Genomic DNA, 14,318 nt, shown 5'->3' with positions numbered 1-14,318 from the left:
CTCCCTTTGTTTCTTGATGAGTCTGGCTAATGGTTTGTCAATTTTATTTATCCTTTCAAAGAACCAGCTTTTGGCTTTGTTGATTTTTGCTATGGTCTCTTTTGTTTCTTTTGCATTTATTTCTGCCCTAATTTTTAAGATTTCTTTCCTTCTACTAACCCTGGGGTTCTTCATTTCTTCCTTTTCTACTTGCTTTAGGTGTAGAGTTAGGTTATTTACTTGACTTTTTTCTGGTTTCTTGAGGTATGCCTGTATTGCTATGAACTTTCCCCTTAGGACTGCTTTTACAGTGTCCCACAGGTTTTGGGTTGTTGTGTTTTCATTTTTATTCATTTCTATGCAAATTTTGATTTCTTTTTTGATTTCTTCTGTGATTTGTTGGTTATTCAGCAGCGTGTTGTTCAGCCTCCATATGTTGGAATTTTTAATAGTTTTTCTCCTGTTACTGAGATCTAATCTTACTGCATTGTGGTCAGAAAAGATGCTTGGAATGATTTCAATTTTTTTGAATTTACCAAGGCTAGATTTATGGCCCAGGATGTGATCTATCCTGGAGAAGGTTCCATGTACGCTTGAGAAAAAGGTGAAATTCATTGTTTGAGGATGAAATGTCCTATAGATATCAATTAGGTCTAACTGGTCTATTGTATCATTAAAGTTTGTGTTTCCTTGTTAATTTCCTGTTTAGTTGATCTATCCATATGTGTGAGTGGGGTATTAAAGTCTCCCACTATTATTGTGTTACTGTTAATTTCTCCTTTCTTACTTGTTAGCATTTGTCTTACATATTGCTGTGCTCCCATGTTGGGTGCATATATATTTATAATTGTCATATCTTCTTCTTGGATTGATCCTTTGATCATTATGTAGTGACCGTCTTTGTCTCTTTTCACAGCCTTTGTTTTAAAGTCTATTTTATCTGATATGAGTATTGCTACTCCTGCTTTCTTTTGGTCCCTATTTGCATGGAAAATCTTTTTCCAGCCCTTCACTTTCAGTCTGTGTGTGTCCCCTGTTTTGAGGTGGGTCTCTTGTAGACAGCATATGTAGGGGTCTTGTTTTTGTATCCATTCAGCCAGTCTTTGTCTTTTGGTTTGGGCATTCAATCCATTTACATTTAAGGTAATTATTGATAAGTATGATCCCGTTGCCATTTACTTTATTGTTTTGGGTTCGAATTTATACACCATTTTTGTGTTTTCTGTCTACAGAATATCCTTTAGTATTTGTTGGAGAGCTGGTTTGGTGGTGCTAAATTCTCTCAGTTTTTGCTTGTCTGTAAAGCTTTTGATTTATCCTTCATATTTGAATGAGATCCTTGCTGGGTACAATAATCTGGGCTCTAGGTTATTTTCTTTCATCACTTTAAGTATGTCTTGCCATTCCTTCCTGGCTTGAAGAGTTTCTGTTGAAAGATCAGCTGTTATCCTTATGGGAATCCCCTTGTGTGTTATTTGTTGTTTTCCCCTTGCTGCTTTTAATATTTGTTGTGTTTGATCTTTGTTAATTTGATTAATATGTGTCTTGGGTGTTTTGCCTTGGGTTTATCCTGTTTGGGACTTTCTGGGTTTCTTGGACTTGAGTGATTATTTCCTTCCCCATTTTAGGGAAGTTTTCAACTATTATCTCCTCAAGTATTTTCTCATGGTCTTCCTTTTTGTCTTCTTCTTCTGGGATCCCTATGATTCGAATGTTGTAGTGTTTAATATTGTCCTGGAGGTCTCTGAGATTGTCCTCATTTCTTTTAATTAGTTTTTCTTTTTCCCTCTCTGATTCATTTATTTCTATCATTCTATCTTCTAATTCACTAATCTTATCTTCTGCCTCTGTTATTCTACTATTTGTTGCCTCCAGAGTGTTTTTGATCTCATTTATTGCATTATTCATTATATATCAACTCTTTTTTATTTCTTCTAGGTCCTTGTTAAACCTTTCTTGCATCTTCTCAATCCTTGTCTCCAGGCTATTTATCTGTGATTCCATTTTGATTTCAAGATTTTGGATCAATTTCACTATCATTATTCGGAATTCTTTATCAGGTCGATTCCCTATCTCTTCCTCTTTTGTTTGGTTTGGTGGGCATTTATCCTGTTCCTTTACCTGCTGGATATTCCTCTGTCTCTTCATCTTGTTTAAATTGCTGAGTTTGGGGTGTCCTTTCTGTATTCTGGTAGTTTGTGGAGTTCTCTTTATTGTGGCATTTCCTCACTGTGTGTGGGTTTGTACAGGTGGCTTGTCAAGGTTTCTTGGTTAGGGAAGCTTGTGTCGGTGTTCTGGTGGGTGGAGCTGTATTTCTTCCCTCTGGAGTGCAATGAAGTATCCAGTGATGAGTTATGACATGTCTATGGTTTTGGGGTGACTTTGGGCAGCCTGTATCTTGGAGCTCAGGGCTGTGTTCCTGTGTTGCTGGAGAATTTGTTTGGTACGTCTTGCCCTGGAACTTGTTGGCCCTTGTGTGGTACTTGGTTTCAGTGTAGGTATAGAGGTGTTTGATGAGCTCCTGTCAATTAATGTTCCCTGGAGTCAGGGTTTGGACTTAAGCCTCCTGCTTCCAGTTATCAGTCTTATTTTTACAGTAGTTTCAAAACTTCTCCTATACAGCACTATTGATAAAATATCTAGGTTAAAGATGAAAAATTTCTCCACTGTGAGGGTCACCCAGAGAGGTTCACAGCATTACATGGAGAAAAGAAGAGGGAGGAGGGAGTTAGAGGTGACCCGAATGAGATGAGATGGAATCAATAGAGGAGAGAGTGGGATAGCCAGTAATCACTTCCTTATGTGCACTCCACAACTGGACTGCTCAGAGGTGTTCACAGAGTTATACAGAGAAGAGAAGAAGGAGGAAGAAGACAGAGGTGGCCAGGAGGATAAAAGGGGGCATGAAAAGGAGAGAGACAGATCCAGCCAGTAATCAGTTCCCTAAGTGTTCTCCACCGTCTGGAACACACAGAAATTCACAGAGTTGGGTAGAGTAGAGAGGGGTTAGGGAGGAGACACAGGCGACCTGGTGGAGAAAAAGGAGAGTCCAAAGGGGGAGAGAGCAGTCAAGCCAGTAATCTCGCTCCCTAGTAAAAAATGGGTACTGAAGATTGGGTTCTTAAAGGTACAAAATTGGTAACAAATACATAAAAGCAAAAATTAAAAATCTAGAGTAGAGTTTGGAATTTCAAAAATACAATGTTAAAGAAAAGAAGAAGGAAAAGAAAGAGAGAAAAAGAAAAGAAAAAAAAGTCACAAAAATTATAAAGAAAATATATGTACATAATTGATAACAAATACCAAAAAGCAAAAATTAAAAATCTAGAGTAGAGTTTGGAATTTCAAAAATACAATGTTAAAGAAAAGAAGAAGAAAAAGAAAGAGAGAGAGAGAAAAAAAAAAACAAACAAAAACAAACAAAGTCGCAAAAATTATGAAGAAAATGTAGGTACAAAATTGATAACAAATACCAAAAAACATAAATTAAAAATCTAGAGTAGAGTTTGGAATTTCAGATATACAATGTTATATAAAAGAAGAGAAAGAGAGATAAAAAAAAAGTCACAAAAATTATATAAAAAAAATATAGGTACAAAATTGATAACAAATACAAAAAGCTAAAATTAAAAATCTAGAGTAGAGTTTGGAATTTCAAAAATACAATGTTAAAGAAAAGAAGAAAAGAAAAAAAAAACATGGTTACAAAAATTATAAAAAATATATATATGAAGTTTGCTTTTTTTAAAAAAAATAGTCTTTTTTTTTTTGCAAAGTAATAGTAGGTTATAAAAGTGAAAATTAAAGGAGTAATAGAGGACTTAAAATTTTTTAAAATTTAAAAAAAAAGAAAGAGAGAATGATCATAAAAATAGTAAAAATATTTCTAGGACTTTCTCTGGTTTTGTTGTGAGTATTGTGGGGTCAGTTCATTTTCAGCTAGTTCCTTGGTCTGACTTATATTTCTCAAGATCTATAGGCCCCTTCCTATGTAGTCGGTACTAACCACAGGGTTTTAATCTATTGCCTGTAGCTTCCAAGGTGGTTCCCTCTGTTATAACTTCTTCTGTTTGCTGGTCTCTTCAGTGTCTGATTTCCACCCTGACACAAAGCTGTGGGGAGGGAGGAACGCTGCAAACAAATAACACTGGTGTGTGCTCACAGTGCCTCAGCCACACTGGGCCTGACCCTGCTCACGGTGCATGTAGCCTCCCTGCCCACACTGCTCAGGCTCTAGGTTGCTCCGAGGAACCATCCGTGGCCAGCCCTGGGCTGCTTGCACCTCCCAGGTCTAAGCCGCTCAGGTTCAGGCACTCAGGTAGTCCTCAGAGGCGCAGACTCGGTTGGGCCTGCATTTTGTGCCCTTCCCAGGTCCGAGCAGCTCAGGTGATGAGGTGTGTGGCAAGCGTGGTTGCTGCGACTTATCGCCTCCCTGCCGCTCCGTTATCTAGGTGTACAACCGGCGCACCTTCTCAGGCGTATGTTGACCGTCCAGACCCCCAAGAAGTTTTAGTTAGCAAAGAAGCCTGCTTACAGTTTTGTAGATAACGTCTCTCTGGGGCTGCGATTGCCCCTTTCCTGCTCTGGATGCCTGTCACCAGAGGGGGATTGTCTGTAGCTGGCTATCTCTGTTCAGTCCTTTGTTCCGTGTGCGGGCCTGGCAGTGTCTTAGGTTAGGGCTGGCTTTTCGCGTGGTAGATATCCCACAGTCTGGTTTGTTAGCCCAAATTATTTAGCTCAGATAGCGCTCGGGGTATTCAGGCCAGATCCTTACTGTAAGCGATGCAGCCTGCGCTGCGCCTCCCTGCCCAGCCCCTGCTTGCTAGTGGCGTGTGCAGGCGTCTGTGCTGCTTCTCCGCTGGGGGAGTTACCGTAGGGCTCGTAACCTGCGGGTTTTAATTGTTTGTTTATTTTTCCTCCCTGTTATGTTGCCCTTTGTGCTTCCAAGGCTTAGCACAGATTCGGCAGTGAGAATGTTTCCTGGTGCTTGGAAACGTCTCTCTTTTTAAGACTCCCTTCCCAGAATGGAGCTCTGTCCCTCCCTCTTTTGTCTCTTTTTGTCTTTTATGTTTTTTCCTACCTCCTTTTGAAGACAATGGGTTGCTTTTCTGGGTGCCTGATGTCTTCTGCCTGCGTTCAGAAGTTGTTTTGTGGAATTTACTCAGCGTTTAAATGTTCTTTTGATGAATTTGTGGGGGAGAAAGTGTTCTCCCCGTCCTATTCCTCCCCCATCTTAGCTCCTCCTCCAGGCTTAAATTTTCTTAATGTTTTTAATTTCTTGAGTTAAAGCTTAAAATTTCATTTTAAATACATACCTCAATTCTATTGAATGCTTGGAATGCTTCAGTTCAGTTCAGTCACTCAGTCGTGTCCGACTCTTCGTGACCCCATGAATCGCAGCATGCCAGGCCTCCCTGTCCATCACCATCTCCCAGAGTTCACTCAAACTCACGTCCATCGAGTCAGTGATGCCATCCAGCCATCTCATCCTCTGTCGTCCCCTTCTCCTTCTGCCCCCAATCCCTCCTAGCATCAGAGTCTTTTCCAATGAGTCAACTCTTCACATGAGGTGGCCAAAGTACTGGAGTTTCAGCTTTAACATAGTTCCTTCCAAAGAGCACCCAGGACTGATCTCCTTTAGAATGGACTGGTTGGATCTCCTTTCAGTCCAAGGGACTCTCAAGAGTCTTCTCCAACACCACAGTTCAAAAGCATCAATTCTTAAGCACTCAGCCTTCTTCACAGTCCAACTCTCACATCCATACATGACCACTGGAAAAACCATAGCCTTGACTAGACGGACCTTTGTTAGCAAAGTAATGTCTCTGCTTTTGAATATGCTATCTAGGTTGGTCATAACTTTCCTTCCAAGGAGTAAGTGCCTTTTAATTTCATGACTGAAATCACCATCTGCAGTGATTTTAGAGCCCCCCAAAATAAAGTCTGACACTGTTTCCACTGTTTCCCCATGTATTTCCCATGAAGTGATGGGACCAGATGCCATGATCTTCGTTTTCTGAATGTTGAGCTTTAAGCCAACTTTTTCACTCTCCACTTTCACTTTTATCAAGAGGCTTTTGAGTTCCTCTTCACTTTCTGCCATAAGGGTGGTGTCATCTGCATATCTGAGGTTATTGATATTTCTCCCAGCAATCTTGATTCCAGCTTGTGCTTCTTCCAGCCCAGCATTTCTCATGATGTACTCTGCATAGAAGTTAAATAAGCAGGGTGACAATATACAGCCTTGACGTACTCCTTTTCCTATTTGGAACCAGTCCATTGTTCCATGTCCAGTTCTAACTGTTGCTTCCTGACCTGCATACAAATTTCTCAAGAGGCAGATCAGGTGGTCTGGTATCCCCATCTCTTTCAGAATTTTCCACAGTTTATTGTGATCCACACAGTCAACGGCTTTAGCATAGTCAATAAAGCAGAAATAGATATTTTTCTGGAACTCTCTTGCTTTTTGATGACCCAGCGGATGTTGGCAATTTGATCTCTGGTTCCTCTGCCTTTTCTAAAACCAGCTTGAACATCTGGAAGTTCACGGTTCACATATTGCTGAAGCCTGGCTTGGAGAATTTTGAGCATTACTTTACTAGCATGTAAGATGAGTGCAATTGTGCAGTAGTTTGAGCATTCTTTGGCATTGCCTTTCTTTGGGATTGGAATGAAAACTGACCTTTTCCAGTCCTGTGGCCACTGCTGAGTTTTCCAAATTTGCTGGCATATTGAGTGTAGCACTTTCACAGCATCATCTTTCAGGATTTGGAATAGCTCAACTGGAATTCCATCACCTCCACTAGCTTTGTTCATAGAGATGCTTTCTAAGGCCCACTTGACTTCACATTCCAGGATGTTTGGCTCTAGGTGAGTGATCACATCATTGTGATTATCTTGGAGGGTTATAAAATCCTCTCAATGCAGGAAACAGGACACCTGCTCTATGCTAGACTCCATGCTTTCCACTCGGTTCTGGGATCAATACCATTATATAAAATGAAGGCACAGTCCTTGTCCTGAGGGAGCACAGCTCTCGGTTATGTTGATTTTAATGTCTCTACTACATTACTTACAGGCAGTGACACTTGCCTCTCTATAATCCATTTTAATGTGGTTTTAGAGGCTCAGCCTCTGCAAGCCCACTTATGTGTGGTTTTGAATGTGGATTTTAACCCTCATCCTGGATAACAGGGAGGGTAATTCTCCAATGACTAGAAACCACAGGAAAATAAAATTTCCACAGGCATGCAGTTATTTCTTCAGCATTCCTGTTTCTGGTTGAAAAATAAGATAGGCAAGTGATATATTTTCAAAAAGGTAAACCTCTGATTCCCATCCCGATATTGTATATTTGTATAGTCTTAACACTCATCTCACATGCTAGTAAAGTAATGCTCAAAATTCTCCAAGCCAGGCTTCAGCAATATGTGAACCGTGAACTTCCAGATGTTCAAGCTGGTTTTAGAAAAGGCAGAGGAACCAGAAATCAAATTGCCAACATCCGCTGGATCATGGAAAAAGCAAGAGAGTTCCAGAAAAACATCTATTTCTGCTTTATTGACTATGCCAAAGCCTTTGACCGTGTGGATCCCAATAAACTGTGGAAAATTCTGAAAGAGATGGGGATACCAGACCACCTGATCTGCCTCTTGGGAAATCTGTATGTAAGTCAGGAAGCAACAGTTAGAACTGGACATGGAACAACGGACTGGTTCCAAATAGGAAAAGGAGTACGTCAAGGCTGTATATTGTCTCCCTGCTTATTTAACTTCTATGCAGAGTACATCATGAGAAATTCTGGGCTGGAAGAAACACAAGCTGGAATCAAGATTGCCAGGAGAAATATCAGTAACCTCAGATATGCAGATGACACCACCCTTATGGCAGAGAGTGAAGAGGAACTCAAAAGCCTCTTGATAAAAGTGAAAGTGGAGAGTGAAAAAGTTGGCTTAAACCTCAACATTCAGAAAACGAAGATCATGGCATCCGGTCCCTCCACTTCGTGGAAAATAGATGGGGAAACAGTGGAAACAGTGTCAGACTTTATTTTTCTGGGCTCCAAAATCACTACAGATGGTGACTGCAGCCATGAAATTAAAAGGTGCTTACTCCTTGGAAGGAAAGTTATGACCAACCTAGATAGCATATTCAAAAGCAGAGACATTACTTTGCCAACAAAGGTCCATCTAGTCAAGGCTATGGTTTTTCCAGTGGTCATGTATGGATGTGAGAGTTGGACTGTGAAGAAGGCTGAGTGCTTAAGAATTGATGCTTTTGAACTGTGGTGTTGGAGAAGACTCTTGAGAGTCCCTTGGACTGAAAGGAGATCCAACCAGTCCATTCTAAAGGAGATCAGTCCTGGGTGCTCTTTGGAAGGAACGATGTTAAAGCTGAAACTCCAGTACTTTGGCCACCTCATGTGAAGAGTTGACTCATTGGAAAAGACTCTGATGCTGGGAGGGATTGGGGGCAGAAGGAGAAGGGGACGACAGAGGATGAGATGGCTGGATGGCATCACTGACTCAATGGACGTGAGTCTGAGTGAACTCCTGGAGTTGGTGATGGACAGGGAGGCCTGGCGTACTGTGATTCGTGGAGTCGCAAATAGTCGGACACGACTGAGCGACTGAACTGAACTGAACTTGCCTTCACATCATACAGGAAATAAAAGTAAATCAATTTTTTGTAATCACTGATGTTTAAGAATCTTTTTCAAGTCTGTTTTCACACTGGAGTGGTAACAATTCTTTCTCAATTTCCAAAAGTATAAAGAATACAGACATACTCACTTTCCAGTCTCCAGAGTGTATGTAAGTATATGGTATACAGCATTATGTTATGTGTGTATGTACATCCTGAAGGTTATGCTTGCCTTTTAAATACCCACTGATAAGGTTTTGTAATTTACTACACTATCAACATGTGCTTCCCAGGTGGTACTAGTGGTAAAGAATCCACTTGTAATACAGGAGACATAAGAGATGCAGGTTTGATCCCTTGGTGGGGAAGATCCCATGGAGGAGGAAATGGCAACCCACTTTAGTAATCTTGCCTGGAGATTCCCATGGACAGAGGAGCCAGGAAGTCTACAGTCCATGGGGTCACAAAGAGTCAGACATGATTTAATGACTGAACACACACACACATGCACACCATAAATATTCCTCACTAACGTTTTCTCTTGTGTCCTATATTATTTGTTACATTTATGACCTTTCATTTCTCCCTTTGTGTTTTCTAAAATCACAGATTGTAGCATAGACGTGGACTTTGTCTGGCCTTATTTTGAACCATAGTTCTGCCCCTCCCTTTGGGTTAGTTGTTTAAATTTGCAGAGATTTATTTTTGTAAAATGAGAAGAGCCACACCTACATTATTAGGATTAATGAAAGGATTAAATGTGATTCTTAAGCAAGGTTATGTTGGAAAGTGTTTAATCACTGTGCCTGACACATGTGTGTTATAAATGTTGGTGGAATAATATGAGTTTATAAGTTTATAATATAGTTTATAATATCAGAAGTTATTCATCTGAGAATATTGTTTTTTCCTTTAAAAAGAAACGGACTAAATTGCTGAACCCCTTAATGCATCTAACTGTGCCAAGTGCATTCTTTGAATTCCTCAAGTAAATCATCATCTGCAATTAATGATGATTTTCTCTTTCCAATAGTTGTTTTTCCTGTTTAAGTTTTATCTCTTATTGCATTGTCCAGAATTGCCAGAACAATAGTAAATAAGGTAGATGATGCCAACTTTGCCTTGGTCTTGACAGTAGCAGGAATCTCTCTATTGTTTCATTTGAAAACAACATCCTACAAATATTTATTGTGTGTTTTTTTGTGCAAGGTACTGACCTAGGTGATAGAGACAAATAGGTCCCACCTCTGCAACTCAGATATAGAGGGGGAAATGTGTTTATTGCATAATCACACACACATATGTGTAAACTTACAGCTGATTATTGCAGCTACAAAAAAGTATATGGTTGGGACTTGCCTGGCAGTCCAGTGGTTAAGAATCTGCACTTCCATAACAGGGGGCACAGGTTCTATCACTGGTCAAGGAACTAAGATCCCACATGCCATGTGGTATGACCAAAAAATAGCTAGAAACAAATTTTAAAAATAAGTATATGATGCTATGAAAGCACATAATAGGAGGAATTTGACCTAATTTGGGAGGTCAGGGAAAGATTCCCTAAGAACATTACATTTGAACTTAAGTCTGAAAGACGAGAAATTAATTAAGCAAAAGAGAAGTTTGCGACAGTGGTACAAAGAGAATTTCCAGCAGGAAAAAGATCATGTGGAAGGGCGCTAGGTGGCAAGAGAGCACATGGGACATTCCAGGAGCTGAAGAAGTTGGGTACAGCTAATATACTGAGAAAGATGGGGTTTAATGTGAGATGATGCTGGAAAGGAAAGCAGGGGCCACACAGTGAAGGTCTTATGGGCCATGTTCATTTGGGTCTTTATCTTAAGAACAATGAGAAGCCATCCAAGTCCATTAAAATGGAAATTAATGGTCAAATGTTTATTTCAAAAAGGTTAGTCCAGTTGTATTGTAAAAAAGGGGTAACAAGAGATGTCAGGGGGCCACAGAGAGGAAGATGGCTAGAAGGCATGGTTTGTTAAGGGAGGGCTATGTGTGTGCTGTCACTTCATGACAGAGAGTCCAGGTGCATTTAAAAGGCAATGAGAGGGGATTTCCCTAGTGGTCCAGAGGCTAAGACTCCACACTTCCAGTGCAGGGAGCCCTGGTCAGGGAACTAGTTCCTGCATGCTGCAACTAAAGATCTTACAAAGACCCAGCACAGCCAAATCAGTAATTTTCTTTTAAAAAAAAAGGCAACGAGAAAGTTCCAGGATAAAAGTGAAAGGCAAAGTGTCAACAAACTTCCTATGATGGAAGGGAGTGAAATCTAAAGCCTACTTGTGGAGTTTCAATCTTAACTAGTTAGAGGTGTATCTCCTAATGGAAACTGGCAAGGGAAAGGCCTGGGTGGATGGATTTATCTGCTGGATGGGCTGATGGGTTTATCTGCTGGATCATAGGAAGTTCCTATCTGTTTCTGGTTGAGCATGTGTGAATATTTGTGTGTGAATGATTTGATTGGTGAATGCCCAGGGTTTGAAGTCACACTGTAGTATTATTTTATTATACACTTGACTACAGTGTGCTACTACTGGGTTGTCCAAAAGGTTCATTCAAATTTTTCTGTAAGATGTTATGGAAAAAACTCAAATGAACTTTTTGGTTAACCCCATGTTTAATTTCGGATTATGCATTTAGATATGAATGATATTGATGCAAGTTGGTAGCCTCCACTGAGCATGGTAGAATACAAGAATGCCTTCCTGAAAATGGGAAAGGGGTCTGAAAGCTCAACTGGTGCACCATGGGCTCATTTGGGCATACTCCCCATGGAGATGTGTTTCCAACATGGTACATTAGCAGTCACCATTTTGTTCTCTTCTGCTGCTGCTGCTGCTGCTGCTAAGTTGCTTCAGTCGTGTCTGACTCTGTGCGACCCCATAGACGGCAGCCCACCAGGCTCCCCTGTCCCTGGGATTCTCCAGGCAGGAACACTGGAGTGGGTTGCCATTTCCTTCTCCAATGCATGAAAGTGAAAAGTGAAAGTGAAGTCGCTCAGTTGTGTCTGACTCTTAGCGACCCTATGGACTGCAGCCTACCAGGCTCCTCCGTCCATGGGATTTTCCAGGCAAGAGTACTGGAGTGGGTTGCCATTGCCTTCTCCTTTGTTCTCTTCAAATCCCTTCAAATCTTAACAGGCCTTGAGCTGGAGTTTATTTCAGCTACTCTTGATATAATTGATCACTTCCTCTCAGGCTCCACTGATGTTTATGATGCCCTTCATGAGACCAAATGGCTTTTAACAATCCTTAATTTTTACCAGCTGTCTCAACTGGCCCCTAAAAAGAGCTCATCTATTTGGAGTGCTATAAAACTTGCATTTTAACACCAAAATGGCATTCCTCTGTGTCCATAAGATATTATGCTTCTCTTTTTTTTCATTGCCTGGGAGGTTATAGTAGTATTTATTCTATCATACTGCTTAATCAGCAGAGAGGAAAACATATGATAACTATCCTTTTCAATATGGCCCTAGGCATGCATCTGTCATGTAAAATTGTGTAAGGCAACACTATGTTAAGTAGATCTGTTTTTTTTTTCTCTTTTATAGATTTTTGTCATCAGGTTTATACTAGTTTTTTTTTTTTTTTAATGAACTGGAGTTTTCCATACCTTTCAATAATATTAAACAGTTCCTATCATAGATGACACTTCCTTTAAAAGTCTGAAAGACTTTGTTTCTAAAACTATACAAATTCAGTTCTTATTTTTCCCTCTTGGGGGCAGGATTGGGAGGGGAATTGTTGCTGGATCTGTAAGATCATTTTCAAGTCCCCTCCCCACTTATTGTCATATACAAACTCTTAATTTTAAAGTGATTTAGGTCATACCTGAATGGTCTAGTGGTTTTCCCTACTTTCTTCAACTTAAGTCTGAATTTGGCAATAAGGAGTTCATGATCTGAGCCATAGTCAGCTCCCGGTCTTGTTTTTGCTGACTGTATAGAGCTTCTCCATCTTTGGCTGCAAAGAATATAATCAATCTGATTTTGGTATTGGCCATCTGGTGATGTCCATGTGTAGAGTCTTCTCTTGTGTTGCTGGAATATGGTGTTTGCTATAACCAGTGCTTTCTCTTGGCAAAACTCTAGTAGCATTTGCCCTGCTATATTCTGTACTCCAAGGCCAAATTGCCTGTTACTCCAGGTGTTTCTTGACTTCCTACTTCTGCATTCCAGTCCACTAAAAGGGCATCTTTTTGGGGTGTTAGTTCTAATAGATCTTGTAGGTCTTCATAGAACTGATCAACTTCAGCTTCTTCAGCATTACTGATATTAAAGCATTCATGATATTGAATGGTTTGCCTTAGAAATGAACAGAGATCATTCTGTCATTTTTGAGATTGCATCCAAGTACTGCATTTCAGACTCTTTTGTTGACTATGGTGGCTACTCCATTCCTTCTAAGGGATTCTTGCCCACAGTAGTAGATATAATGGTCATCTGAGTTAAATTCGCCCATTCCAGTCCATTTTGGTTTGCTGATTCCTAAGTGAAGAGGAACTAAAAACTTTCTTGACGAAAGTGAAAGAAGAGAGTGAAAAAGTTGGCTTAAAGCTCAACATCCAGAAAACGAAGATCATGGCATCTGGTCCCATCACTTCATGAGAAATAGATGGGGAAACACTGTCAGACTTTATTTTCTGGGGCTCCAAAATCACTGCAGATGGTGACTGCAGCCAGGAAATTAAAAGGCGCTTACTCCTTGGAAGGAAAGTTATGACCAACCTAGATAGCATATTGAAAAGCAGAGACATTACTTTGCCAACAAAGGTTCGTCTAGTCAAGGCTATGGTTTTTCCAGTAGTCATGTATGGATGTGAGAGTTGGACTGTGAAGAAAGCTGAGCACCAAAGAGCTGATGCTTTTGAACTGTGGTGTTGGAGAAGACTCTTGAGAGTCCCTTGGACTGCAAGGAGATCCAACCAGTCTATCTAAAAGAGAACAGTCCTGGGTGTTCTTTGGAAGTACTGATGCTAAAGCTGAAACTCCAGTACTTTGGCCACCTGATGCAAAGCATTGACTCATTGGAAAGGACTCTGATGCTGGGAGGGATTGGGGGCAGGAGAAGGGGACACAGAGGATGAGATGTCTGGATGGCATCACAGACTTGATGGACGTGGGTTTGAGTGAACTCCGGGAGTTGGTAATGGACAGGGAGGCCTGGTGTGTTGCAATTCATGGGGTCACAAAGAGTCGGACACAACTGAGCGACTGAACTGAACTGAACTGAACTGAAGGAATGTAGACAAATAAAGTTTATCCTTTATTTACATTTACAGATGCATGGAGCAAAGAACAAAAACATAACAATCAGAATTATTGTAATTAAGATAGTTTTCCACCATGGGGTACTAGTTAACATCTCTCAAAGTGAGGCAATTGAGGCTTTAGGAGTATCGATAGCTTCAAAAAATGAGTAATATTAGTACTCGTATTAGGTATATTTGTATAGCATTGGGTATGAATAATGGCACAAGTTCCTCCTTGTGCAGCTGTCAGAATATCTAAGGCCAATCTGTTTTGTAAGACCACCTTTCTAATTTGTGCTTGTTTAGCATTAAGAGCTGAAATAGCTTTCTGAGAATCTTGTAATGCCTGTTGAGTAAAAGTAGTCAAAGCATCCACTCATAGCATAACATCTGGAGTTCCCAGAGAGGGAACAAACACTGCAGCCAAA

The sequence above is a fragment of the Bos mutus genome, chromosome 21, assembly GCF_027580195.1.
Source record: "Bos mutus isolate GX-2022 chromosome 21, NWIPB_WYAK_1.1, whole genome shotgun sequence".
In the NCBI taxonomy this organism is placed as follows: Eukaryota; Metazoa; Chordata; class Mammalia; order Artiodactyla; family Bovidae; genus Bos; species Bos mutus.
This window is presented reverse-complemented; position numbering follows the sequence as displayed.